The following is a 26,921-nucleotide window of genomic DNA, read 5'->3' on the forward strand; positions in this document are numbered from 1 at the left end:
TTGAGTCATTTGCCCAAGGTCACACATCCAGTAAGTGAAGGAGCCAGGAGTTGGACCCAGGTCTGTGTGGACACAAGGCCTCCACTTGAGATCTGGTTGGCTAAGGGAGTTTCAGGCCTTGGTGGGAGTGGGGAGTGGGTGTGAGGCCTCCATGAGACTGGAGAGAAGATTTTGGGCAAGCCAGCCCATGTGGCCCCCTGGATCCCCAGTCCATGGCCCCTCAAGGTCTGGGGCTAGAGATCCTGAGTTGTGTGCTTCAAACTTGGGTAACTTTAGGCAGACGCAGAGAGAAGGGCCTAGGGTTTGAGCAGGACCCTCGATCTTACTTTGGTCCTCACCAGCTCTGTAACTTTTAAGTAAGGCCCTTTGCTCTCCAGGTCTCAATTTTCTTTTCTGTAAAATGGGAAGAAGCCCGGGCTCTTTGAGAGTAATCTGTGGGGATCAGAGGAGACCGTCTCATCCCCCGAGGAACCCAGCTGACAGCTCTCTGTGGCAGCAGCGACCTGAGAGCTGCCCCAGGACTCCTACCCAGGTGTCTGCAGACCCCGAGCCAGGCAAGGCAAGGGCAGGGGTAGCCTCATCCATGCTTCCCAGAAAGAGGAGAGACAACAGAGAGCCCACATCTCATGCTGAGGACACAGCTGGCCTCTAATTACATTCAGTCCTCTCCCCTCAGACCTGTCTGGACCTACCTCTTCTACTGCCCTCATGCAGAGAGCCTCCAGCAGCCTGGGCGAAGCTCTGTGTCCCCATTCCTAGACAAACTGACCCTCTTCACTCACCCTGTGTCTCAGCTCCAGAACCCCTCCCCAAGGGAGAAAAACGTGGTCTGGCCAACTAAACACAGAGTGAAAGTCAGATTGGCTGGCTCTCCCCTCTGTCCCCCACCCCTATTTCTCATACTTTTCCCTAACCCTGACTCTCAATCGGTGTCCACCATAAGCCAAATCATGCTGGAGGCAGAAGCTATCAGTAATCCTCCCAGCTGGCCTCCTGCCTCTTTTCCCCTCTTCCCTGTGGCTGACCCTGACCTGTCATTTCCAACCTTCCTGGAGTTGCAACACTAGTGCCATTGTTTGTCTAATTTCACAACACCTCTGCCTGTCCAATACCCCCTGCCCCCCAACACATCCTGGAAGGACAGGCCAGATGACCCAGGTGTATCTGCTGCAGGAAGGGAAGGCAAAGGGGACGGGGCAGGGAACAGATGTTTGTAGCCAGATTCCACCCTCAAGAATGACCTTAGGCAAGCCTAATCTTTTTCTTGAGGCTTCGCTTTGCTGAACTATAAAATGGGAGAATTTGATAGGAGTTCTCGAGGGTCCAGCAGAGTCGTTCAAGCCTTTACTGCACCATCTAACTCATGCTGGGACCTGAGACCTGGAATGCTGGAGACATGTCTGACGTGGTCACAGCCCAGTGAGGGAGACAGACGTGTAGACCATCAATACAGTGTGGTCAGAGCTAGAACGGAGGCATGAACCAACTCAGTTGGTGGAATCAGGAAGACTGTCTGGGGAAGCAGCATTTGAGTTGGACTTTGAAGAATGAGTAGGAGTGGGCCTAGAACCGGGGTATACCCAGAAGGAAAACCTTCAAACTGTGCTGTTCAATATTCGCACTGCCTCAGGAGATGGGGGCATCCAGTCACTGGGGAGTGGATGCAGGCACTGAAGGACACGGGACCTGGAATGTCAAGGAGATGGGAACTTGGCCAGGTGGCAGTTCTAGTCTTAGGTTCTGAAAACCAAAATCCACAACTGCCTGAGAGTCTGGCTGCTAGTGTATGTTGGTGAGGGCCCAGCCCATCCCAGACAGGGACCACTGGACAGGCAAGACTCAGGACTTGGAAGCAGATGAGTGTTAGGGCTCCCAGTGAGCCCACACTCATGATGGCCTTTGCACGCAGGGAGCCCTGGGCTTGGGTGCTCACAGCAGCCACCCCAGAGGTAGTTGGGAGGATCAAATGATTTGCTGTTTTGTAGGTGGCCTTTACAAACTGTAAAGTGTGCTGGACACAGAAGGCAGTGTGATTGTTGAAATGTGTGGCTCATAACAGGCTGCTTCTGGGGCTATTTTGTAACCAGGGAAAGTGGTTTGCCACCAAAGATGTTGAAGTAATAATGGTGGGATTCCTGCACAGACGTGTAGGCTAGCAACAGATGGGAGGTGCAATGGGCCTTTCCCCCTCTGCCCATCTTTGCCCACCCTCACCCCAACATCTCAGAACACTTTTACATGGGCCTGTTTTGGGGAATGGAGAGCCTGTAGGCTTTGGGGAAGGGCGGATGCTTGGCCCTGGTCCCTGGGGTAGAGCTGACTAGGGACTGCTGACTTAGAAGACCACCCAGAGGGGTGGCCAGTGGAATCCCCCCAACTACACCCCTAAGAGGAGTAGAGTTCCCATCTGCACCCCCAAGATGAGGCAGAGATGAGGCTGCTTTGGAAGCTCCCAATCTTGGGCTGTTGGTGTGGGGGCGAGATCCTCCCTGAGGGGTGTCCTGGGCTGCTCTGTCAAAGCCCCAGCAGGGAGCCTTGCCTGGCCTCTGAGTCACACCCTTGCCCCAGTGGAGTCCAGGGCCTTGAATGACCACCCAGCCCTTGGCATCCGTAGCTTCTCAGCATCCTCCCTGCGTTGAAGCCACCCTGCAGGCTAAGGGGCAGGTGGGTACCCTTCCATGGGGCTAGGGGGTGAGAAGCAAGAAGGTCTCAGCATGGCCTCCTGGTGGGAGCCCCACCGCAGGCGCTCCCAGCTCTCTCCCTCCCGCGGCCCCTCTGCACGGCCGGGTTCTGATTTTGGTGCAGTGCAGACTTTCAGCTTAACGAGACAAATTGATATTCTGTGCCAGCCCAGGGATGGAGCGGCAGCTCGGGACGCTCGGGCGGGCAGCTCAGAGGTGGGCAGGAGGTGGGGGCAGGGGAAAGAGGCAGCTTCTGCCTAAAACTGCCTCCTGAGGCTGCCTCCAGCCCTGCCCCTGTCCCCCATGCACCCCTCCACCCTGACAGGTGCCCTGGGACACTGGTCCTGAAGGTCCTTCCACCTTCAGTGCCCTCCCTCCCAGCAGGGCACTCCTCCTGGAGGGGGCAGGGCAGTGGAGGCCGAGGCTTCAGAATTCTAAAGAAGCCCCTCGCCCCCAGTGACCTCCTAACCTTGCTCTTAGGATTCTTCTCCCACCCATCTGAGGTTAAAAGAGCAGCAGTTCTGACAGAGATGAGGCAGGAAGAGGTGAGCAGCTGGCTAGGGGCTTCCAATCCTACAGACTCCTCACCGGGGGTCCCTGGCTTCCCCTGGAAGTGTCAGTCAGCCCACAGTCAGCCTGCAACTCATCATAGATGTCCTGAAGATTAGGTGGGTGTACACACATGCAGACACCCCTGCTGGTGGGCACCTGGCAGAGAAAAGGCCCTTTGAGGCAGGCCCTTCTGCCAAGCCAGCCCCCACCACCACACCCCCTGAGGGCAGGCAGGGTCGCACACAGGCAGGGCGGGTAGCAGGGGTAGCACTTCAGGGCAGCAGAGAGCTGCTGCGGGCTCTGCTCCACTGGTCCTGCAACCACGGATGTGTTTAAACTGTGTTGAGTCCACTTCTCTCCACTTACGACCTTTGCCCCTTTGTCCCCCAGGTCTGGGGGTGCCTTGACTACAAAGAGGGGGCCAGAGCGCCTGACCAACCAGATAAGTCCCCCAGAGAGCAAGGGAGGACTTGGGGCCATTTGAGCAAAATCCTCTCTGCTCCCATTCCCCCCCCCCCCACCACCACTCTCAGGACCCCCTTCCCTCCAGCACAGCCCAGCCCTACCCTCTCCGTGCCCTTGACATTCCCTCCTGCTTCTGGGGAGCGGGCATATTCCTGGGACTCTGCCAGCTTCGGTTCCTCATGATCCCACGGGAGGAATTAAAACCGCAAACAACACCGTGGTGGTTCGGTCCACACACCCCCCGCCCCCCACTCTCCTCCCGCGTCCCCCCTCCAGAACCGGCCCTCCCTGTGTCCCTCCCTCCCTAGTCCTCCCGCCCCCATCCCCCAGCCTCCAGCAGCGGCAGGGGCGGCCTCTGCCTCCCCCGAGATTGCATTTTGCCGGCGAGATGCTCTCCTAGAACCGGCGCCGGCGCCTCCGCCCCCCGCCCCCCACCCGCTCGGGCAGGATGGTACAGTCTGCAGAGGGGCCCGGGCACGCTGGCTGGGCTCAGCCGCGGCACCAGCTGCCGCACCGCGATTACGGGGCTGCCCGCCGGGAAACCGTGCAGGATTGGTGGTGATTTTCATAGCCAAGTAAGTACCGGCATCCCCCAGCATGAGAAAATAAAAAATAAAAAGCGCCCCACTCCACTCTCCCCTTCTTCCCTCACCCATTTTATTTTGTTTCATTTCATTTGATTTTTCTCAGTGCTGATGGTGGTGGCAGTGGCAGCGTGAAGGGGGGGTGGGAGCAGGGCTTGTTTATCTGGCAGCAGCCGAGGCTGCATTGGGAGCCGCCGCTGAGGGAGACACTAGTGTGAGGGTCCGCGTGTTTCGGGGGACGGCTGGATGCTGGGGACTAGGACAGGGGGGCCTCGGACAAGCGGATGTCCGGGGTCTCAGGTAGATTCCGGCAGCCTCTGGACTGCAAATGCCCCCTAAGGATGTTATGCAAGGGCCAGCAAGCTGGTGGTGGGGGACAAGGTTCTCTTCTCTCTGAGCCAGTCCCAGGGAGACCAAGAGGACTGGAGGGTGCCCCTTGCCCACCCTGGTCAGAGTCCCAGGAAAGAGGCAGGGGGAGGCCCCTGTGAAGGGTCCCTTTGGTGGGGTGGGCAGCTGTGTGCCGGGACCCATTGGGTCAGGCCAGCCGGGTCATGTGGTGGCAGGGACGTGTCCCTGGGTCCCCTCCCTGGCCAGGAGGGTGGCAGGAAGGGGTGGCCAGGCCATTTTGCAGCAGTCATGCTGGGTGGTGGAGTTGACACCCTCTGCCCAGAAACCCACTTCCTAGGCCAGCCTCAGTGGTCTCCAGCTGAGGGCTATGGCACCTGAGGCTCCTCCCTGCCCCCTGCAGGGTCAGGATGGGAAAATACAGCAGGGGGCCTCAGGACTCCCTGAAAGTGGGTTGCTGCTGGCAGCCACCCCTTTCTAGCCAAGTAGCCATTCCACACCACGGCTGTCCTCTGCTCACCCAGGTTGGGGGTTGGGGGTTGTGGGGTGCTCTGGACTGGCCTGCCCCAATCAGGCAAGGGCCCTGGGGGTCTTGGGTCCTCCATGCAGAGGCCCAACCTGGCTCGACCTTCAGAAGGGTAAGTGAGCAGGCAAGCCTCACCAGCCGGCAGAGGGTCTTAGTGCGATGCTGCATGCCCTGAGCCTAGCGTGGAAGGGGCTCCCTCCTCTCCTGCATTGCTCTCTGAATCGCTGGGAGGAGGCAGAGCTGACGTTTGGGGTATTTCCAGGAGCAGCGGGCGCCATCCGGAGAAATTCTCCTTTGACGTGTGCAGTAGGAGGGGGCTTGGAGCGCAGGCCTCGGGGGCCTCCGCCTGTTAACTTCGTTGAAGGAGCAGTGGCAAAGAAGGGGCTGCAGCTCTGGGGAGTCCTGTGGGGGATTGGGGTGTCCAGGAAATACGCTGATGGCCACCATTATTTAGCCACCTTCACACCCTAGTCCCATTCACATCAGGGCATATTCATGCCCACAGATGCACACATATGCACAGATACAAATATAGTACCCATAAGTAGTGTATCATATATGTCCAAATCATATACACACATATGGGATGCCCATGCCCACACCCCAGCACCTGTAAATACAATCTACGTTCCTGAACACCACATGCTGACATGCAAAACACAGCACACACACGAATGCAGTACACAGACACACACACACACACCTGTGCATGCAGCGTGCCCACACATGCGTGTAGCACTAACACAGGAAAGCAGTAGGCTGCACACATTGCCCTGCAATAGCCACAAATGTGTGTACCCACGTGAGGGCTGGCTCAGGTGTGAAAACAACAGGCACACACATGTGGGGCTCCGAATGCCATCTGCGTGCCTGCCTGTGCACTGGCAGGCACATGGCATGCTGGAATGTGCCCACAGGTGAATGTCAGTTGCACACATAAGAAGACGGCCACAGGCACACAGATACAGCACCTCTGCGGACACTGCGTGCACACACCCACCCCCTCAGCTTCCAGGAGGCAAGGTGGCTCTGTGGGTGCTAGGGAGAGCTTGCCCCTTAAGGAACTTCCGATGAGGACAGAGGGATACTGGATCCTAAGTGCCCGCTACAGCCTCACACAGGCATGGGGGGAGGGCCAGCCCATATTCCCAGAGAGCTGTGATTAGACTCAGCAAGGCCATCTTGGGTTATTGTTCTTCAGAGAAGGCTGCCCAAAGTTGGAAAGGAGACAGAGGCAGCCAGGAGTGCAGCTGCTGCCCGTGGCCCAGACAGCCAGGAGCCCAGACTGGCCCCACCAGCCCTCTCCCCGGCACCAGGAAACCAGCCCACTGCTGTGGGGTCTCTGAGAGCTGGAACATCTCTCTGAGACCAGTCTCTCTGAGAGCTGGGGCCTGGAACATCTTCAGCGGACTCCAAAGTCCCCTCCAGACTGAAGGTCAGAGAAGCTGCTGTGGCTCACGTTGTATGCAGAGCCTGAAATGCTGGCACCCTCCTATACTGTCCCGCTGCCCTTCTCTGCCTTCCCCCAGCTTAGCCGCAGGTATGCGTCAGGGAACCCAAGTAAATAATAGTAATCCAGCTAGCATTCACCCAGCTAACTGCTTTGCACGTATCATCTCAGTAAGGACACCCACAGCCCTGTTATCCCCATGTCCCAGATGAGGACACTGTATCTAGAGAGGTAAAGCCACTCACCCAAGGTCACACAGCTGGAATGTGGCATAGGGGAGGTAGAAGCCAGGCCACCAGGCGTCTGCCTACCCATTTTGACCCTTTGACATGAGGCCAGTTTAAATTGGGGCACCAAAATTTTGGGAACCTATAGCTCAAGAATTTAGAATTTTTTGGCAAGATTCTGAGAAAGAATGAAGAGGATCTCCTATGGATGAAGGTGGAGGAGCCTTCCCCAGCTAGGCGTGGCCCTGACCTAGGCAGCCGGACCACTCTGCCATCCTTTTACCCTGTGGAGTTGCTGATGCCTAGAAAGCCAAAGCAGACAGATGCCTTCTTAGGCCACCTAGCTGGGACCGTTTATAAAAAGGAAACTGAGGCCCAGCCAGGCACAGGGACTTGTCCAAGGCCACACGGTGTTCTGTAGAGAGCTGGACTTCTTGCAAGTGCTCTCGGGCCCCAGACAAGAAGCAGCAGGGGTGTGTGTGGGTCCCTGGTTTTCCGCAGGTATTTGACTCTAGGTCAAAAGTATGAGAACCCTGGACCCAGCCCCGCTTCTGACCAGCTGTGTGATCTTGGCCAAGTCACTTCATCTCTCTGCCCTCAATCTTCTCATCTGTGACCAGGCAGGCCTATCTCTGCCCTGCGTTATCCCACAGCTGCCTGAGAGCCCTGGACACTGTAGAGGGCTGTGCACAAAGGTGTGATTGGCATTAGGACCAGGAGCCAGAGTAGGCGAGCACCTTGCTGCTGCAATTGGCCAACTCCGAGATCAGAAAGGAAAAAGGGGAAAGAAATATCTAGTTTGCAGACTGGAGGTCAGAAGAGCTGCCTGTGGCTTATGCTATGTGCAGAGCGTGAAACACCGGCCCCTCCCCCTGCTGTCCCATTGCCCTCCTCTGTGTTCCCCCTGCCCAGTCACAGGTTTGGGTCAGGAAACCCATTAATGCATTAATTAACCTAAAGATCACCTGATGGGGGCAGATTTCTGGGCCCCACCTTGATGAATTGGGAGGTCCCAGGGGCTACATTTCCACAGGTACCCCTGGATTTTCACCCATTTCACTCTGCACCCCGGAGAGCTGAGGTGCTTAAGAGTGGGCTTGGTGGAGCACATAGGCTCTCAGAGCTGGGGTTGGCCTAGACACCATGCTGTTCCCCCTGTGCCTGTCACATCTGGGGAAACAGAGGTCTCCAGACTAGTGGGTGACTGAATGAGACTGAAACTCATGTCCTCTCCCCACCAGTCCCCTACCAACCCCTGGCCCCTGGCTTCACCCTGCACAGCTAAATCAGGCCCTCCTGAGGACCAATCAACGCTCAAATCCAAAGCAATGCCATCTTCTCAGCAGGCAGCTGGGAGCCATGCTACAAGGGCACTCACCAGGCCTTGGGTTCGAGTCCTGGTGATGCCTCTCCCAGTCATATGGCCTTGGAGCAAATGGCTTCTCCTCTCTAAACTTCAGTCTTACAGACTTAAAGCAGGGCTGTTGGGAAGATCTCAGATCACGTGTGAGGGAAGTGATTCACACACAGTAGGTGCAAGGTCAGGGCTGGGGGCCTGGGAGACCCTAAGGTGCAGGACATGACTCCTCTCAGCCCCCGCCAGCTCCCAAGGTGCTGCCACCGAGCTGTCTGGTGCCTCCTGCACACATTGCTGCTCCTGCCTGGAATCTGGGCACCCAAGCCTCCCCACTGCTCTCCAAGGCTAGACGCTTGAACCTGCAGAAATTCATTTCTCTCTCCCAGGGGGAGCCTCAGACAAGTACATGTTTAGGGAGAAAGTCCCTTGGACATAGACAATTGGTATCTGGCTTTACCCCTCATTAAGAATTGGTAATATACTGAAAAGATATACCAAGGTGAGGCCCTGGGGTTCAAAAAATGGGGTGGAGCCACAGTTCCCCCATCTGTAAAATGGGATAATGGTAGTATCCACTTTGCAGGCTAATGTGAGGGGCACATGGAGAAGCTGTGGACATGAAGTGCTGAGTTTAGGGTGTGAATCCTATTTGAGGCACAGTGAATGGAAGCTGTTGAGACTGAGAATCCATCTGGATTGAGAATCAGAGGGTGTGAGTTCGAGACCTACCTCTGCCTCTTAGGAGCTGAGTGCCCTTGAGTTAGTCTCTTTGCCTGTTCAAGGTTTGATTTTTTGATCTGTAAAGTGGGAGTATGTTACCCAGGCTGTCCATTTCAGGGGCCTGCTGTATAACTACAATAAAGAATGGGTGAGGCTGGGTTACGCCTGTAACCCCAGCACTTTAGAAGGCGGAGGTGGGAGGATATCTTGAGCCCAGGAGTTTAATATCAGCCTGGGCAACATAGCGAGACCTCACCTCTATAAAAAATTTTAAAATTAGCAGGGCATATGCCTGTTGTCCCAGCTATGCAGGAGGCTGAGGTGGGAGGATCGCTTGAGTCCGGGAGGTCGAGGCTGCAGTGAGCCGTGATTGTGCCACTGCACTCCAGCCTGGGTGACAGAGCAAGACCCGGTCTCAAAAAAAAAAACTTTTAAAAAATGGGTTATGCTATGGACAACTCCTGGGACCTCCTGCTGGGCAGTGTGGCTTGGGCTTCACCCTGATCTTCACTTGACAGCCTGGAGGCAGGGGGAAGGGGGAGTGATGGTAAAGCCTTAGAAGCATCATTCACAGTCCAGGACATCTCTGCAGGGTCAGAGAGTTCCAGATATGTGGCCAGGGACCACGGCTGGCAGGGCCAGGAAGGCAAGGTGACCAGGCCCGAGCAGGGGCCACGGCTCAGGTTCCTAAAGCAAGAGAGGTCCCTGGGTATGGGGGAGAGTGTGCTGGTCTGAGGATCGGGAGAGCTGGGTCCCAGGCCGGCTCACCACTGGCAAGCGACCTTGGAAAAGCTGTGTCAGCCCTCTGGTCCCAAGCTCTCCCCTTGTGAGAGGGGTCAGTGATCCTGCCCTCCAGTGTCTTTGGTGAGGGCAGCTTCTCCTGCCCACTGCCCCTTAGAGTGAAGGGTCAGAAACACTGCGAGTCTCAGGAATTAGCAAGGAGAGCAACTGCAGGGACAGCCCGTTGCGTTTGTTTCCTGTGGCTGCCATAACAAATGACCACAGGCTAGGTGGCTTCAAACAACAGACGTGTATTTTCTCCCACTTCTGGAGGCCAGAAGTCTAGAGTCAGGAGCCAGCAGGACTGGCTTTTCCTGGAGAGGCTGAGGAAGAGCCTGTCCCTTGTCTCCCTAGCTGCGGGCGGTGGCCGGCAACCCTTGCTCTTCCTCAGCTTGTGGCTGTGTGACGCCCATCTCTGCTTTCATCACCTCACCTCCTCCTGTGTGTCTTTCGGTGTCCTCTCTTCTGCTTCTAAAGACATTGGTCATTGAATTTAGGGCCCAACCTAAACCCAAGATGATTTCATCTCAAAATCCTTAGCTAATTCCATCTGCAAAGATCCTATTTCCAAACAAGGTCACATTCTGAGGTTCCAGGTGGGCATGAACTTTGGATGGGACACCCTTCACCCCGCTGCAGTCACTAAGATTTATGAGGTGTTTATTGCTCATAAGACCTGTACACAGTCTTACCTCTTCCTCACCATCACCCATTTTACAGATTACAGAAGCCAAGGCCCAGAGACATTAAGAATGTGCCCGGCTGGGCGCGGTGGCTCACACCTGTAATCCCAGTGCTTTGGGAGGCTGAGGCGGGCAGATCACGAGGTCAGGAGATGAGACCATCTGACTAACACCCAGGGGGTGAAACCCTGTCTCTACTAAAAATACAAAAATTAAACAGAGGCATTGGTGGCGGGCACCTGTAATCCCACTACTCCCCGGGAGACTGAGGCAGGAGAATGGTGTGAACCCGGGAGATGGAGCTTGCAATGAGCCAAGATTGCACCACTGCACTCCAGCCTGGGCGACAGAGTGAGACTCTGTCTCAAAAAAAAAAAAAAAAAGAATATGCCCAAGTCGGGCCGGGTGCAGTGGCTCATGCCTGTAGTCCAAGCACTTTGGGAGGCCAAGACGGGTGGATCACCTGAGGTCAGGAGTTCGAGATCAGCCTGGCCAACATGGCGAAACCCCGGTTCTACTAAAAATACAAAAAAAATTAGCCGGGCCTGGTGGTGCATGCCTGTAATCCCAGCTACTCAGGAGGCTGAGGCAGGAAACTCACTTGAACCCGGGAGGTGGAGGTTGCAGTGAGCCAAGATCGAGCCATTGCACTCTAGCCTGGGTGACAGAGCAAGACTATATCTCAAAAAAAAAAAAAAAAGAATGGGCCAAGTCACACAGCAAGTGAGGGGCAGAGCTGAGATTTGAACCCAGATCCCTGGTGCTCCTTCACGTTTCCACCTTTTTGTAGCTGGCTGGGGGATACCCGGAGACCCCTTAGGGCCCACAGCTGGGAACCCATGGGGCAAGAATTCCAGCCAGCTCTATGAAGACCCCAGGTCTGCAGGGGCTCCTGGGCCCCAGAGAGAGGCTGGAGACAGGCAGGGGAGCTTCAAGGTGTGAAGGGGTCCAGCCATGGCCCCAGGAGACCAACATGTGGCAGAGGATTGAGAGCCACAGTTCCTTATCTCTGTCACTGACTCTGTGAACATCGTTGTGCTCTCCCGGAGAATAGGGGCAGCAGCACTGACTTTGTGGGGTAATTGCCAAGTACCGAAACGTTCATCATAATAGTACTAATCGCTAAAATGTGTCCGCAAGCACTTTACAAATGCTTTTTTTTCCATGTAATACGTGGGAGGGGAATTGCTTATTCAGTCGTGTGCATTCAGTTGTGTGTGGTTGAACCGGTGACTTCGCCTCAGTTTGCTCCTCCGTAAACCAAGGGTTAGATGAGCACCTATCTTGCTGGTTGTCATGTGAGGCAAACGGGATCCAAGTACAGTGCTTGGCCCAGGTGTGGTCCAGGTCGAGGCTCAGAGAATGCTTTCTTTCCTGTAAGATGGGATAGTGTAGTATTATGATGATGCTATTATTTGTTGTGTGAGGATTTGGTGAAATAATGCGAAGGAAGCACTTGGCTCAGGGCCTGGCCAGAAATTGATGGAAAGTGGCCTCCTTTGTGGCATCAGAAGACTTGAGTATAAATCCTAATGCCAATGTTTACTACTGTGTGACCTTGGGCCGGTAGCTTTGCTCCTCTGAGCTTGGCATCCTGGTAAGCAAAGCGGAGTGGGAAAAACCTGCCTCACAAGATTATGTCACGAGATGATGGGTAGGTAATGTCTCAAATGGAACCCTCATCATACCAGGCATTTGAAATATGTTGAGTTTCCGCCCTGCTTCTGGGCATCTTAAAGATGTCCCCAGAAGGGGCACATCCTAGTCCAAGGAGGGTGGATTTGATTTCTGGGAAAAGTGGTAGCAGTCGTGCCATAGTGGAGCGTATGAGGTTGCTGGAGCCTACAAGAGAAGCAGTGAATGGATGACACTGGTTGGGGTCCAAGCACCATATAGCTTTGAAGGAAGGAAGCAGGTCTCTGCAAGCTTCTGCACCGCCTCTGAAGACAGTTTTCTATAAAGCAGTGCCTTTTCCGTGCTGGCTGGGCTACTCTACCGGGCCGTGTCTGGCTGCCCCGGGACCATTTTGTGGGAGCCATGGGGAGCATCATCTGGATGAACTCATTCTAGCCCAGCTCCATCAAACACCTGCCTTGCAGGCCCAAGGGAGCTGTGGAGGCAGTGAAGGGCAGGGGATGCTCTAACGGCCATTTGGGGTGCCTCCTGCGTGCCTGAGGCATCCATGCTGAGTGAGACCCACAGGCTCATCCAGAGCAGAGGGTGCTGGGCTCCAGCTCAGTGATCCTTCCGAAGTTTTTAAATCTGTGCCCATGGGCAGGGCACGCCATCCTACATGGGCCTGACTTAGCGGTGATGTAGCACAGTAGTCGAGGACAATGTCTGAACTGGGCCCAGGTTGCTTGGGGTCAAATCCGATGCCTGGCCACTGACCAGCTGCATGTCCTTAATCCCCAGCCTCCGTTCTCTCCACCGTCAAACGGAGATGACAACACTGCCTGCCTCATCAGGTGGTTGTGTCGGAGACTGAACTGTGTGGATTCCAAGATATACATTTTGACGTCTCTGAAACCAGGTTGTGCCTGACAACTGGTGGTACACCACAGTGGAAACAGCCATGCCTTTTATTTCTTAAATATACATAAAGTAGTGATTCAGGTTAGAGTCAACAAAATATGATAAATAAGATCAGTTTTATAAGGGGCTTAGAACAGGGCCACCAGGCTGTTGGGAAGAAGGCAGGATTGCCACCTGCCTCCCCAGCTCAGTTGTGGTGGGTCCCTCACCGGGGCCTTTGTGTCCGCTCTAAAACAATCAGCAAAAGAACACCTGCCTGCCGGAGCAGTTGTGAGAAGTCGGCAAACTTATGTGTGTATCACATGACCAGCAGAGTGCCCATATGCAGTAGGTGCTTAATCAATGGCCATGCAAAATAAACAACAAAGACCATAGTACAAGGAAGAATTTAAAGCATAGACTCTGGGATTCTAATTCTTAACTTCTCTGTGCCTTAGTCCCACCATCTGTAAAATGGGGATAACAAAAGTATCCAATTCATAGGATTGTTGTGAGGATTAAGTAAAATTAAAGTGCTTAGGACAGCACTTGGCAGAAGTGTAAGCAATTATTATTTGATGAACTTGTAATGAGCCTCTTCTAGCTCAATAAATGATAGCTAAAATAAACACTAGGCTCAATAAAATAATAGCAATTGAAGCTGCACTTGCTTTATAGCTGAGAAAACCAAGGCCAAGATGCATGCTGGTTTGCCCAGAGTCACATAGCTGGCTCCCAGCAGACTGGAACCACAGCCCAGTGTCCAGACACCAGCCCAATGCTGCCTCTTTGCCCATATTGGTTCAGGACTCTTTCTCTTATGGAGAAAGGAGTTTTTGCCATAGGAGGGAGGGTTTCTAGAAGAAGCCACCACCAGATGCATCACCAGTGCTTCAGAGATCCACAGAGTAATTAGGGCCCTCATTAGAAGTGGTTTCCATCTTCCCTCAATTTTCTGCCTGTCCACCACAAACAGTGGAAGGGGCCGAACTGGGATGCCCACCCTGCCCACAGCTGCCCAAGATCAGCAGAGCCTGCCAACCATCCTGCCAGCCTACCAGCCAGCACTCTCCTGGCCTCCAAGTGGCTTCTGCAGAGTTGACACAGCAAAATTCCCTCCTGGAGACAGCAAAAGCCATGGCTGGCCAGCTGGTCCAGCCACCAGACAGGCCAGGGCCACAAAGTAGATTGAAGTTGGGGGGAGGACAAAGACCTGGGTGCAGCCAGCCATGACAAACACTTCAAGTGACCTTGGACAACTCACAGTCTGTTTCTGAGCATCAGTTTCCCATCTTTGAAACAAGCCTTTTGGGGCCCGATGGGCCCCCTGAGACTTAAAATATCTAAAATTCAAAGTTGCCTGGACATTGCTGATGTCCAGGTCATGGGGGAAGGGGCAGGGCTGGAGGGATGGAGCTACTGTCTGTGTGTGGAGTGCAATGTGTATGGATCTTGGGTTGGACTCCCTGGGAGCAAGCATGAGACTGCGCTCAGGAGAAAGGGGCTGAAAGGAAGCAAGGTAGGGAGAGAAGGAGAGAAACAAGCATGTGGCCTCAGCTGATCCCATGGAGGATGTGAGGCACGAACTGCACCCCAGGGTTGGCTCTGCCTTGAGGCAAAAGAGCTGGCCTTTCATACCCCGTGTCAGATAGTTATTGGCCACGGCTGCCCTCTGAGCAGGATGCTGTGCAATTGCCAGGACAGGAGCTCCTGTTCTTCCCAGGGCAAGCCTGCAGAGAAGGGGCAGCCGGGAGCTCTAGCTCCCAGGAGCTGGGATGTGGGATCTGCAGACTGGTAAGGAGGACTAGGGTGGGCACCAACAGTGTCCACTCTATTATGTGGATTTGGGATGCAAAGGTTGCTGGGTACCAGTCTCTTCCTAGCAACTATCTGAAGGCAGCAGATTAAGAGCTCTTTAGGCCACTTCTAAATTTATCAACTTATATGACTCACTTCAGATTAAAATGAAGCCCTTCTCTCCATCCCACCCCCAGCCAATTTCAGATTTCTGAGCTCAGAGCATCCTGAAGAGGGTATAGAATGTAAATCAATAAAACCAATATTAGCTAAGTACTTGGTGTGGACCAGGCTGTTTGTCGGGCTCCTGGCTGAGCTGGGAGGCCGAGGCAGCCCCAGGTAGAAGGTGGGAGCCGACTGCTGGTGCCCAGCTTGGGAGCTAGGCCATGAATAACTTCCAGGACCGAGACTTAGTCTCACCACCAGTCTTTAGAGCTTCCAGAGCCTCAGTTTCCTTATCCTGAAAATGGGGCCAGTGTGGTGAAGAGTACGTGGCCTGGGCCACTGCTGCACTCAGGGAGTGGCAATAAAGTAAAGCGAGACTGGGCACTGGGACTCAGGGCTGTTTCTAGACACTTCTCTGCCCTCTCAGAGGCCTGAGTCTGCCCCATGACCTCAGGGGAAGGAAATTCTGAGCTGAATGGAGACATCAGCTTCCCTGGCCCTGGAAACGTCTACAGTGGGCTTCACTACAGCCCCCTGGGTAACCTGTCATAACCAAGACAGCTCTCATTTAGCGAGCAATTTCCCTGCTAGGGGCTCTGCGTGCATAAGTTTCCTTTACCCTCACCACTGCGACTGGATCCATTTACAGACGAGCAGACGTGGTCTCAGAGATGTGGGATGGCTTGTCCAAGGCCTCTCGGCTAGCCCCTCTGCTCCTGCCCCTTTGCATTGGACCCAAAGGGAGACTGAGGCCGGAGTGGAGTTGACAAAGGCTGCAGAGCAGAGTCCAAAGCCCAGCACTCTGTCCATGGTATTAGCCCCTCCCCAAACTCTCCAGGAAAGAGGGATGGCTCGGGACCTCAAACTGGGAATAGGGTGATTCATACCTGGCCCATGTCCCAACACAACTGCCCACGGGGACAAGTTCAGGGTATCCTTGAAACTGACTCTTCAGCAGCAACAGGCCTGGCCCCCAGGAATTGACCGTGTCCTTGGTCTTTATCCTGCCTCCCTAAAAGACAGCAGGTGACTCTTGAAGGTTTGGAGCCACATTGGCTCCACATTTGGGGAAGAGGTGGTTTACATGTCTTAAGCACCTGCCAGCTACTATTGAGGAAACTGTGATTCAAATTCCAACTTTGCCACCGACAAGCTGTATCCCCCTTGGTGAGTTATTGTTCCTTTCTGAGCCTCAGGGTTTTGACGTCTGTCTTGGGGGAAAATGACCATAGCCATTGTGGAGATGATTTGAGGTATGTGCATAGCCCCCACCCAATGCCAAGGGTGATGATTATCACCCCGGGTAGCAACATGTGGGGCTGAAGTCCACTCTGTAAAGGAGGCATTCTTATTACACTGCACAGATCCTCAGAGAGGTCCAGGGACTTGCCCCCAGTCACACGGCAGGTTAGCAATAGAACATGCTGGTCAGTTAATGTCCATTGAGGAGTGTGTTGTGGTGTTCTTGAGGCCTCAGAGGGCAGCCAAGGGCACTTCCCAAAGATTAAATCCCAGGATGCAGAATTATGGCATCTTAACTGGAGGAGAAGGCACAGGGCATTGGTTAAGAGCAGACCCTGGAGCTTGAGGGCCTGGGCTTGATTCCCCAACACTTCCTAGCTATGTGACCTTGAGCAAATGACTTAACTTCTTCATCTGTAAAATGGGCAAAAATACTAATACCAACCTCATGGGATTCTAGTGCAGATTAAGTGAGTTACATGTAAGGAGCCTAGAACCATGCCTGATGCAAGGGAATCTCTACGAAAAATCAGCTATCAGTGATAGCAGCAGTTGTAGGATCAGAGTTGGCGGGGCAAGGTCCCACCTTTCACCATCTCTCCCTTAATCTCACCCTAGCCTTCCCCATAGCCCCCATGGCCAGCAGGGGAAACTTCTAAGAATGTCCACTAGGCCTGTCACTCTGGTCAAAGTCTTCAGTGCTCCCCACTGCCGAGTGGATAAAGCCTAGACTCCTCGGTCTGTGTCCAGTGCATTTGTGATGGAGTGCCTGTCCCTGCCCTATCTTCCCAGCCCCACACTTCACCTTCATGCCACTTTTCCTTTGTCAGGTCGGTTAGAAATTTGGCCATGTGATATGAACTGGAGCATAGGCTCTATTCACACTGACCATTTTCCCTGCCTCTGAGCCTTTGCCTGACTTTCAACCCCTACCTAAGTGCCTCGCCGTTGTGAGGGCCTTCCTGCCCCTCCCTTTGTTGTAAGTTCCCGGGCAGCAGACCCTGGGCCTCTGGAGTCATGATCTCCAGTCAGTGTGTTTTGTTATTTTTGTGTTTGTGTTTGTTTTCAGTGATTTCATTAGAACACTGTTGAGTGCATGCTTGTAGAATAGATGAAGGGAGGGGCCTTCCCTAATGGTCCCCCAGATCCTTTCTTGCCCTTTTAATTGCCTGTTCTTCCTGTGTGGCCAGAGATATCTTTTTTAAGAATATAAATCAGATTGTAGTGTCCCTACTTGAAACTCCACAGTCCTCCCCTTGATATATAGGAACAAGTCCAGACTCCTTTCTGCAGCCTGGAAGCCCTTCTGGGTCTGACCCCTCATCCCTCACCCCTCTCCTGGCTTTTCTCTCATTTACTGCCCTTCTTTCTGTGCCTCAAACTCATCAGCCTCTTTCCTGTCTCAGGGCCTTTGCACATGCTATTTCCCCATCTAGACTACACTTTCTCCTTCTGTTTATTTCGTAGATTCCTTCTCATCCAGTTGAATGGTAATTCCTCATTGAGGCCATCCCTGATCTATTTGAAAGAGCTCCCCCAACCCCCTCACCAATATTCCCTGTCACAGCACTTGTTTTTGAATAGCATGTACCACAGTTGGCATTATTTTCTGTATTTATTCTCTTGTTTGTTGTCTGTCTGTCTTCCCTAGACAATCAGTAGCTTGAGGGCAGGAAGCATATCTGTCTCATTCACTTTTGTATTCAAGGGCCTAGGACAGGGGAGGTGCTCAGCAGATTTTTGTGGAATGAATGAATGAACAAATGAATTGGCCAGATATGGAGAGGTGGTACTGGGGAGGGAAGAACAAACCCAGAACAGCCCTTCTCTCGAGGGAGGTAGTGGGAGCAGAGAAGGAGAGCCATCCTAGAAAATGTCCTTTGAAAGCCATCCTGGGTGACAGCCCCGGCCAAGTTCAAGTTCCATCTGCTCTCTTTTGCGCAGCTGTGAAAGGGACACCAGTGTCCTCCCTCACCATCACACTTGACCTGGTATCTGCAAGACAGGAGAGAAATGATAGTGAAGAGGTTGCCCAGAAATCCCCGCCTCGATTCACCTGCCTTTCCTGAGTCTCTCTGGACCCCCCAGAGAGAGAAGGAAGAGGGGTGAGAGGGAGAGCATGGGCAAAGGAGTTGCAGCCGCAAATGAGACAGCTGCAATTCACAGTCTCCCATGGCATGCTTTCTAGCTGGGGAGAGGGCCAGTGCAGACAGAAGCTCATCTGGAACGAGTCTGACATCAGGTAGCAGCCATGGAGGGAGGCCAGAGAAAGAGGGCAAGGCTCTAGATTGGAGATGGGGCTCAGTGAAACGGTCTCCAGGGAGGAAGAGCAGTCAGCTGTCCCATTCTTTGGAAATTTGGGCTTTGTCGCATTGTTTGTGGCTCCACTGTGTACTTTCCAGCTTAAAGAGCCCTTAATGAGGGATTTGGGGACCAGGCCTTAATAAAAGGAAATTTCTGCTGATTAGACCCATGCAGGCCAAGCTCTGGAAAGAGGCTAGTGCTCCTTGCCTGGTGCTTACCTGCCCCACCCGCCGACAAGCCCCCAGCTTCTCCCCCAGCAGAGCACCCCGGAGAAGCCAGCAATTACTGTGTCCCCAACCCACGAGGTGGCCAGAAAAGAAACCAGGCAGCAACAGCTTGGAAAACCCTATTTTCCTTTTTTAAACTACAGTCATTTGAATTACAAAAATAATGCATGCTTGTCGCAACAAATGGAATGATACAGAAGGATCTATGGCAAAATGAATAATTTTCCTCTCCTCACATCCCACATTTACCTGATGTAACCACTGTCGATACCCTCTTTTGTCAATTCTGGGATGCACTTTTTTCCTCACATTTTAACATCTCTGAAGTCAGGATATGTGTTGCAGTTGACAGCACGTCATAGTTTTATTGGAAGTCCTTTTTTCTTTCTTCATGGTATATAAAATCATGGCTTGACTTACAATTGGACTTAAATCTGAGGAAATCTGATCACTTGCTGTTTCTTTCTCTTGTTTGTTCTTTCATATACTGGCAGATATAAGTTTGGAGGGGGTTCATTTCTTTTTTAATGGTATCATTTTATGTGTAGCCCATGACTTTATTTTGTCACTTAGCAATGTACCATGGTCATCCTGGTGGCTCAGCAGTCATGGAATGAGAAGTGGCAGAAGCTAGTGTAGATGACAAGGACCTTGTTGCTGCCAGCCCTACTGTTTGCCAGCTATGGGATACCCACTATGGGCCCCATTAAGGAATGAAAGAGCCAGGCCGGGCGTGTTGTCTCACACCTGTAATCCCAGCACTTTGGGAGGCCGAAGTGGGCAGATCACGTGAGGTCAGGAATTCCATACCAGCCTGGCCAATATGGTGAAACCCCATCTCTACTGAAAATGCAAAAATCAGCCAAGCATGGTGGTGTGCACCTGTAATCCAAGCTACTTAGGAGGCTGAGGCAGGAGAACTGCTTGAACCTGGGAGGCAGAGGTTGCAGTGGGCCGAGATGGTGCCACTACACTCCAGCCTGGGTGACAAGAGTGAAACATTGTCTCAAAAAAAAAAACAAAGGAATGAAGGAGCCAGCACATGTGCAGTGCCCGGCACAGGCGGGCTCCTAGTGATTGCCCGGAGTCAGAGCTTCCCTGTGGAAGGTGTGCCACAGTAGGATGCATTTTTGCCCCCTCCCCAACCAAGCACCCCTGATACCCAGAGCAAGGGCACGGAGTCTGAGCTCAGATTAAAAGGTCAGATGCAAAAGGTCAGCTTTAAAAAGCTACACACAAACAAGGGCAGGAGGCAAAGTCAGAAAACAGGCTCAAAGGTTAGAAGAGAAAACAGCAGAGCAAACAACACAAAGCTGAAAAGGTGCTTCCTTCACCCCCAAATCAAATAACAGATATTTTAAAATATCAACAAAGCAGATAGAGGCTTCTTACTAAGGAGAAAGTCACAAGAGGCCAAAGTGATCTGCCAGTCCCCCTGGCTCCACCCCTGCCAGGTGCAGGGGGCCCAGGGCAGCTACAGGCACCTACTGGATGCAGCCCCTGAACTCCCAGTCTGTAGGATTTTCTGAATAAGAATGATGTGGATTGCTGGGTGCAGTGGCTCACACCTGTAATCCCAGCACTTTGGGAGGCTGAAGTGGGTGGATCACTTGAGGCCAGGAGTTCGAGACCAGCCAGACCTGACCAACCTGGCCAACTCTACTAAAAATACAAAAATTACCTAGGCATGGCAGCATGCAGCTCTAGTCCCAGCTACTCGGGAGGCTGAAATACGAGAATTGCTTAAACACAGGAGGAGGAGGTTGCAGTGAGCCGAGATTTCACCACTGCACTCCAGCCTGGGCAACAGAGCGAGACTCCATCTCAGAAAAAAAAAAAAAAAAAAGAATGCCATGGACTGACATGTACTGTTTGTTCCAAGTGCTTTGCTGGACTTATTTGATTACAATATCTGTCTAGCAGTTATTATTCCCATTTTACAGATAAGGAAATTGAGGGTCATTGATACACAGTTACCTGTCCATGGGCACTGAGCCAGCCGACTTGACTTTGAGGACAAGGGCACTATGACTCAGAGCATGGGGTCTAGCAGAGAAACCAGTAATTGTAAGTCAGTGTAATAACAGCCAGGCTGGAGGAAGCCAGGGGGATGCAGGAGCCAAGGGGAAGCCCTGGCCTGTTGTTGGGGCTGTCAGGGGACAACCTCAAGAGGGTTCCATGAGGGCAAGTGGAAGGCTAGCTAAGAGCCAGCCAGCTGGAAAAACAGGGAGCCAGGGAAGGGTGCTCTAGGCAAAGGCACCGCTTGAGCAGTGAGGCCACTAAGGCCGCCACCAGCAGTGCAGAGCAGAAGGCACCAGGCCGGGGTGGCCAGCACATGGCAGGAGAGGTGGCCTGGTTAAGCCCAGGGCTGTAGGCTAAATGGTTGTAAACTGAGGAGTGATGTGGCCAGCTTGGCCCTTTAAGAGCATCCTGCAAGGACAATGATCCTAGTGAGGATAATGGGTTGGAGGGATGAGGCTGGAGGCTCACGGTGCAGCTAGGGTAGGGCAGAGGCTGAGTTGAAGGCAGGTTCCCAGAAGAGCAGGGCATGGGATGGGCTGACAGGGCTTTGGGACTGATAGGAGGCAGGGAGAGGGGAGGCACGGTGAATCACGGCAGGCAGTGAGTCCCATCTGGTGGCATTCAGAAAGGGACAGAGATGGTGAGAAGGGAAGTAGTCAGGGGAAACCATGAATCCCATCCTGGGAAAGGGCCTGCAAATCCATTTAATGAGAGGCCAGGAGGGTTATGAACAGACACATTTGGGAACCGCTGGCAAAAGGCATATGCAAGTCCTCTGTAGAATGAAAGCAACCAACCTTACCTAAAGGGGCAGGGAGCATTCATTCATTTGGCAAATGCTAGCTAGGGGCCTACTGTGTGCCAGGCAGTGGGGATACCACACTGAACCCAACAGATCTGTTCACTGCCCTGTGGAGCTTGCATTCAAGCAGGTGGAGACAGACAATAAGTAAAGACATAAGTGAGTGGATCGTCAAGGAGAAAAATAAGGCAGATGTAGGGAGATGAAGAGGGTTGTTTTGAATCAGGAGATCAGGGAAGACTTTCCTAAGAAGGTGGCCTTTCAGCAGAGACCTGAGGGAGCCTCGTGGCTGTTTGGGGAGAGGATTCCAGACTAAGGAATGGCCAAGGCACTGACGTGGGAACATGCTCAGTGGGTTGGAGAAACAGCAAGGGAGAAGTGGGGTGGTGGAAAGTGAGGAGGCAGGGGTAGGAGATGAATTCAGAAAGCTGACAAGTTGGGGGCTAGGATCACACAGGGTCTCGTGGGCCATCGTAAGGACCCTGGCTTTTCCTCGAAGAACAATAGGAGCCATGGGAGTTTTGTGAGCAGAAGAGGGACTTGATTTGTGTCTGACTGTGTGTGGAAAACAGACTGTGGGGGTGAGATGAGAGGCAGGAGAGCAGGAAGGAGGCTACTGCAATGAGTGTGGTGAGAGAGGATGGTGGCTGGGACCAGGGAGGAGACTGGAGTTGGAGAAAGGGGTCACATTCAGGATAGCTTCAGAGGTAGAGCAGACAGGATTTGCAAGTAAGTAATGAGATAATTTTTGTTTTAGAATTGAAGAGTTGGGTTGACCCTAGAACCTAACACATTGTCTAGAACCTGGTAGAAGCTGGTAAGCACTCAGTAAATATGGAAGGAAGGAAGGAAGGAAGGAAGGAAGGAAGGAAGGAAGGAAGGAAGGAAGGAAGGAAGGAAGGAAGGAAGGATGGATTTGTAGATGGATGGATAGATGGATGGATGAATGGATGGATGGATGGATGGATGGATGGAGAGATGATCAAGTAAGTGACGCAAAGGCAGACGACGGACGGGGCGGGGCAGGCAGACGGACTTGCAGGTAAGTGACGGACGGACGGAGCATACGACGAAACGGACGGACAGGATGATTGACGGAGAGACGATCAAGTAAGAATGTACAGACGGACGGACGGCAGGCGGGGCAGACGGACTTGGTAAGGGGCGATGACGGACGGAGCAAGTACGGATGAAACGGACGGACGACGGACGATGATTGCGATCACCCAGAGCAAGGGACGACAGGTAAGGGGCGGCAAGTGGGGCGGACGGACGGAGACATTTGACGACAGACGGCAGACGACGGGTGGCAGACGGACGGACGATCATCACGGACAGGCGGCAAGGGGACGGACGGACGGACGGACGAGATTTGGCGGACGACGGACGGACGACGGACGGACGGACGGATTTTATCAAGACTGATCTAAGAGCAAGCAGACGACAGGCGGCGGGCAAGTGACGGACGGACGGATTTGACGGATGGATGGGATGGATGGATGATACGATGCAAGGATGGATGATTGGGTGGGCAGATGGATGGACGGCTTATTGTGGGTGGGCGTGACGACGGACGGATGGACTGACGGATGGGATGATTTATTGATTTGACGGTACGGACAGGCGGGCGGGGCGGATTTGACGGATGGATGGATGACAGATAGACGGACGTAAGTGGGGATAGCCTGGGTGGAGTGCAAGTGAGAGATAGACAGATGAATGGGGTGAGAGCAGACGGTGGACAGAATGATGGATGGACAAGAAGAACAAGTGACGGATGCAAGTGAAGATATGCATATGCGAAATGGGCGAAACGACGAACGGGCAGAAGCCAAAAAGACAGCGGCGCGTTGTTATTAAAACGCTATAAATACTGACTGCCGCAGAACAAGCATAAAATTTTACTCAGAGGCAGTGGGAGCCATTGCAGGTTACTGTACAGGGACATGACAGGATGCAAGTACTGTTGGAGACACTTTCAGATCGTGGCTTTGGGTGGTGCCTGGTACCATGGCCCAAGCTCGTGACTCCCATGAACATTAATGGCCAACTCTCTCTGTTTCCTTTCCTGCTGTCTAACCTCCCACCCTCATTCATTTATTCATTAGCAAGTTTTCATTGAGTACGTACTCTGAGCTGAGGGCACTGGGGACACGATGTGAAGAAATCAGACACAGTCCCTGCCTGTAGGACACATTCTTCAACCCCCATCAGGGCCATGGAACTAGAGACTCACAGGGCTTTGTGGCCCACTGGCTTCATGCTGAGAATTGATGAGTTGCCCTCTGCCCTTGTCGGTGATCTTGACTTCCCACAGCCTCAGTGGAGATCCTAAGGTAAGCCAGGCAGGACCTGAACTGGACTCAGGACCCTGGTAACCCCTAGCATCCTCCTCCTAGCACACGGTTTTCTTGTTTGAGGTTTTTGTTCTTTGGATTCATCTGGACATTTGTTTTGAGGTGTATATTTGTGTGTGTCTGTGTGTGTGTCTGTGTGTGTGTGTGCACACACACATGCTTGTGGGGAGAGGCTGTGCTAAGCATGGGTAAAAGAAAGGAAAGGACCAGCATGCTTCAGGCTTAGTACATATTATTTGTTCCTGTAGCAAATATTTATTGAACTCTTGCTACATGCTGGGTACATTTGAGGCAGTGGGTATATAGTGATAAACAAGACAGAGAAGTTATCATTAATAACTAAGATTAATAATTCTGGTTGGGGCCGGGCGCAACGGTTCACACCTGTAATCCCAGCACTTTGGGAGGCCAAGGTGGGCAGATCCCTTGAGGTCAGGAGTTCGAGACCAGCCTGGCCAACATTGAGTAGAGATGAAACCCCATCTCTACTAAAAGTACAAAAATTAGCTGGGTGTGGTGGCTCACACCTGTAGTACCAGCTACTTGGGAGGCTGAGGCAGAAGAATCGCTTGAACCCAGGAGGCAGAGGTTGCAGTAAGCTGAGATCATACCATTGCACTCCAGCCTGGGCGACAGAGTGAGACTCTGTCTCATAATACTACTACTAATAATAATAACAATAATTCCGGCTGGGATGATTATTATAAAGAAAATGAGTGAGAATCGAAGGGGCTGCCTGGGACAGCTTGAGTAGGGTGGTCAGGGAGGACCTCGCTGGTAGGTGACGTTCAAGATGCCACCATCTGGTAAAGAGCAGTTCCAGCAAAGGAGCCAGCCAGTGCGAAGATCCTGAGGTGAGAACATGCTGGGCACGTTTCAAGACTCCAGCGGTTGTGACTGCAGCAAAATGTGTGAAGGGGAGAGCGGTAGATGATGTAGAAGTACAGAGGGGCCAGATCTTTTGGTACTTTGTAGATCACCCTGTGGAAATCGGGGCTGATCCTGACATAGAGGCATCTTATGCAGGGCTGAGATACATACACACACACCCCTGGCTGCTGTTTGAAAAACAGGTCGTCATCTCATTAAATCCCTGCAACAATTCTAGGCACTTGATGGTGAAATCCCCATTCTACAGATAGAGAAACTGAGTCACTCAGCTAGTGGGTGGCAAAGCAAGGTTTGTTTGACCAAATCCTATGCTCGATGAGTGGGCGCCCAAGTGGCTGGCAGAATGACGTGGTATGAGTATGGTGGAAGTATGCTGACCTAGCCACTGGCTGAGGGGAGATGCCTGAGTCCTGGCACCTGCCCTGGGTGCCTCCATGCCCGCTTGTGGCCTCCTGTCCTCACTTACCACCCCTCGGCCCGATGTTGCAATGGCGCTGGCTGCGTTTCGTGATGCCCTGGCCCGCACATCCGCTCAGCGACCTTGTGGGGTGGGTGCTCAGAGCATGGATCTCACAGGGTTCTGGCACACAGCACCCTCCTGACTCAACCCTTCCCCACCCCCAGGAGTACAGTCCTCACCCAGGGACAGCCCGGCCTGCGGGCCTGAACCAGAGCCGGGAAGCCCCAGCCCCACAAAACATCCAGACCTCAGACCCCAGGCTTTGTGATTCTCTGCAGAGGCGAGTAGGCGGATGGACAGGCTCTCTCCCCACTCCACTCCCGCATCACCACCCCGTTCTCTGGAGAAAATCTGGAGATGAGCAGAGTAAATTTGGTGTCTTTGCTGTGATTCACAGGGGCCTGCTTTAGAAAGCTCCATACGGAGGCAGGGAGAAGCGGAGGGAGTGGGCGCAGGAGAGGAACCTGCTGCGGGGCTGCCAAGGCAGGAGGAGGCTGTGCCTGGGTGTGCCCCGGCTTGCCCTGAGCTCCTGCAATCCCCTACCTCCTTTTCTAATCCCTCTGCTCACCCTTTGTCCCTTCCTGTGCCCTCACCCAGCACAGAGCTCGGGGCAAAGCTCCCAGCCCTGTCACCCACCAGCTAGGCAACCTCACCTCTCCGAGCCTCAGTTTCCACAGCTGTAAAATAGGGATAATAAACCTTCCCGACAGGACTTCGGTGAGGAAACCACAAAAGGAGGGCACCTTTGGTGCCTAGCACATGGTAAGTGCTGATTTTAAAAAGCAGATACCGCTTTTCTGGTGGTGGTGATGACTTTGGCTACTGGTCTCCTGTAGCCTCCTTCACTTCTTGTCCCCTGCCCCTTGCCTCTGTCTCCCTCCTCTCACATCCCTTCCTGAAGGCACAAAGACCCAGACTGAGCCCTCACCCAGCCCCTTTCACAGAGGGGGCCTGCGTCAGGTCAGCTTAGGGCCTGTCAGTGCCAGGCACTGTGCCCAGGACCTTCATCTTATTCTCATCTTATCCAGTGCAAAGGAAACAGCCTCAGCCCATTTCACAGCTGAGGAAACTAAGGCTCAGCACTGTGAAGGAATCTGCACAGACGTGAGCTGGTACCCAGATGCGGGTCTATGTAGGACACAGACTCGTTTCTTCACCCTCAGGGGATTCTTCCCTGGCTGATGGTTGAGGTATTATATTGCGGGCCTCTGATGTGTAAGGTTTCTTTTTGCATCTGGAAGCAATGTACTGGTGTACTGGGCAATTCAGCTACAGCCTCAGAGTTACGGCTCAACCCCCAGGGCCATGGGGGCCCTGCAGGATGTGAAGCAGTGCAGGGGCAGGGCTGGAACATGCAGAGACCAGCCCGCTAGCAAGTGGAGCAAAAACGCAGTGTGGGAAGCCTGGGGACAGGCCATGAGGCAGAGGGATGGTGGCAGCAGCAGGTGGGTCATGGAGAGCTCAAAATGCCACAGAGACCCCCCGCGGCCAGCAGTGAGGTGGCTGTGGGGATAGGGGGAGACGCTGAGGGCATCCCTAGGATCCTCACCTGCATGCAGGCCCCGCAGCCTGTCCCTTCTGGAATCTCACGGAAAGGCACCTGGGCAGCCCGTGCCCACGGGAGAGGCAGACAGTGGCCGGAGGGAGGGGGCTGTGTGTTCACCCCTCAGTGAGCTCTTCAGGACCTGCCCCCAAGGTGTTCAGGGCACTCTCTCCTGCCCTGGAAGCCTCTGGTCCCTGGAGATGCCTCCAGAGTTTGCAGGAACTCAG

The 26,921-nt window shown here is 53.3% G+C and overlaps 1 protein-coding gene across 13 annotated transcripts in view; it reads left to right on the forward strand.

The window, feature by feature from the left end:
• ATP2B2 (ATPase plasma membrane Ca2+ transporting 2) overlaps positions 1 to 26,921 on the forward strand; it is a 381,370-nt gene that overhangs the window by 189,294 nt on the left and 165,155 nt on the right. For 2 of the 13 annotated variants that reach the window (XM_021934196.2, XM_031663130.1), the window contains exon 1: positions 4,077 to 4,273. The exons of 9 other annotated variants lie outside the window; for them this stretch is intronic. The gene's annotated coding sequence lies outside the window, so the exon portion shown is untranslated. Of the gene's footprint in view, positions 1 to 4,076; positions 4,274 to 26,921 lie in introns of those variants that run through there. 2 more of the 13 variants (XM_003894105.5, XM_003894104.5) reach the window with 2 other exon arrangements.

Source organism: Papio anubis, chromosome 2 (genome assembly GCF_008728515.1).
Source record: "Papio anubis isolate 15944 chromosome 2, Panubis1.0, whole genome shotgun sequence".
Taxonomy (NCBI): Eukaryota; Metazoa; Chordata; class Mammalia; order Primates; family Cercopithecidae; genus Papio; species Papio anubis.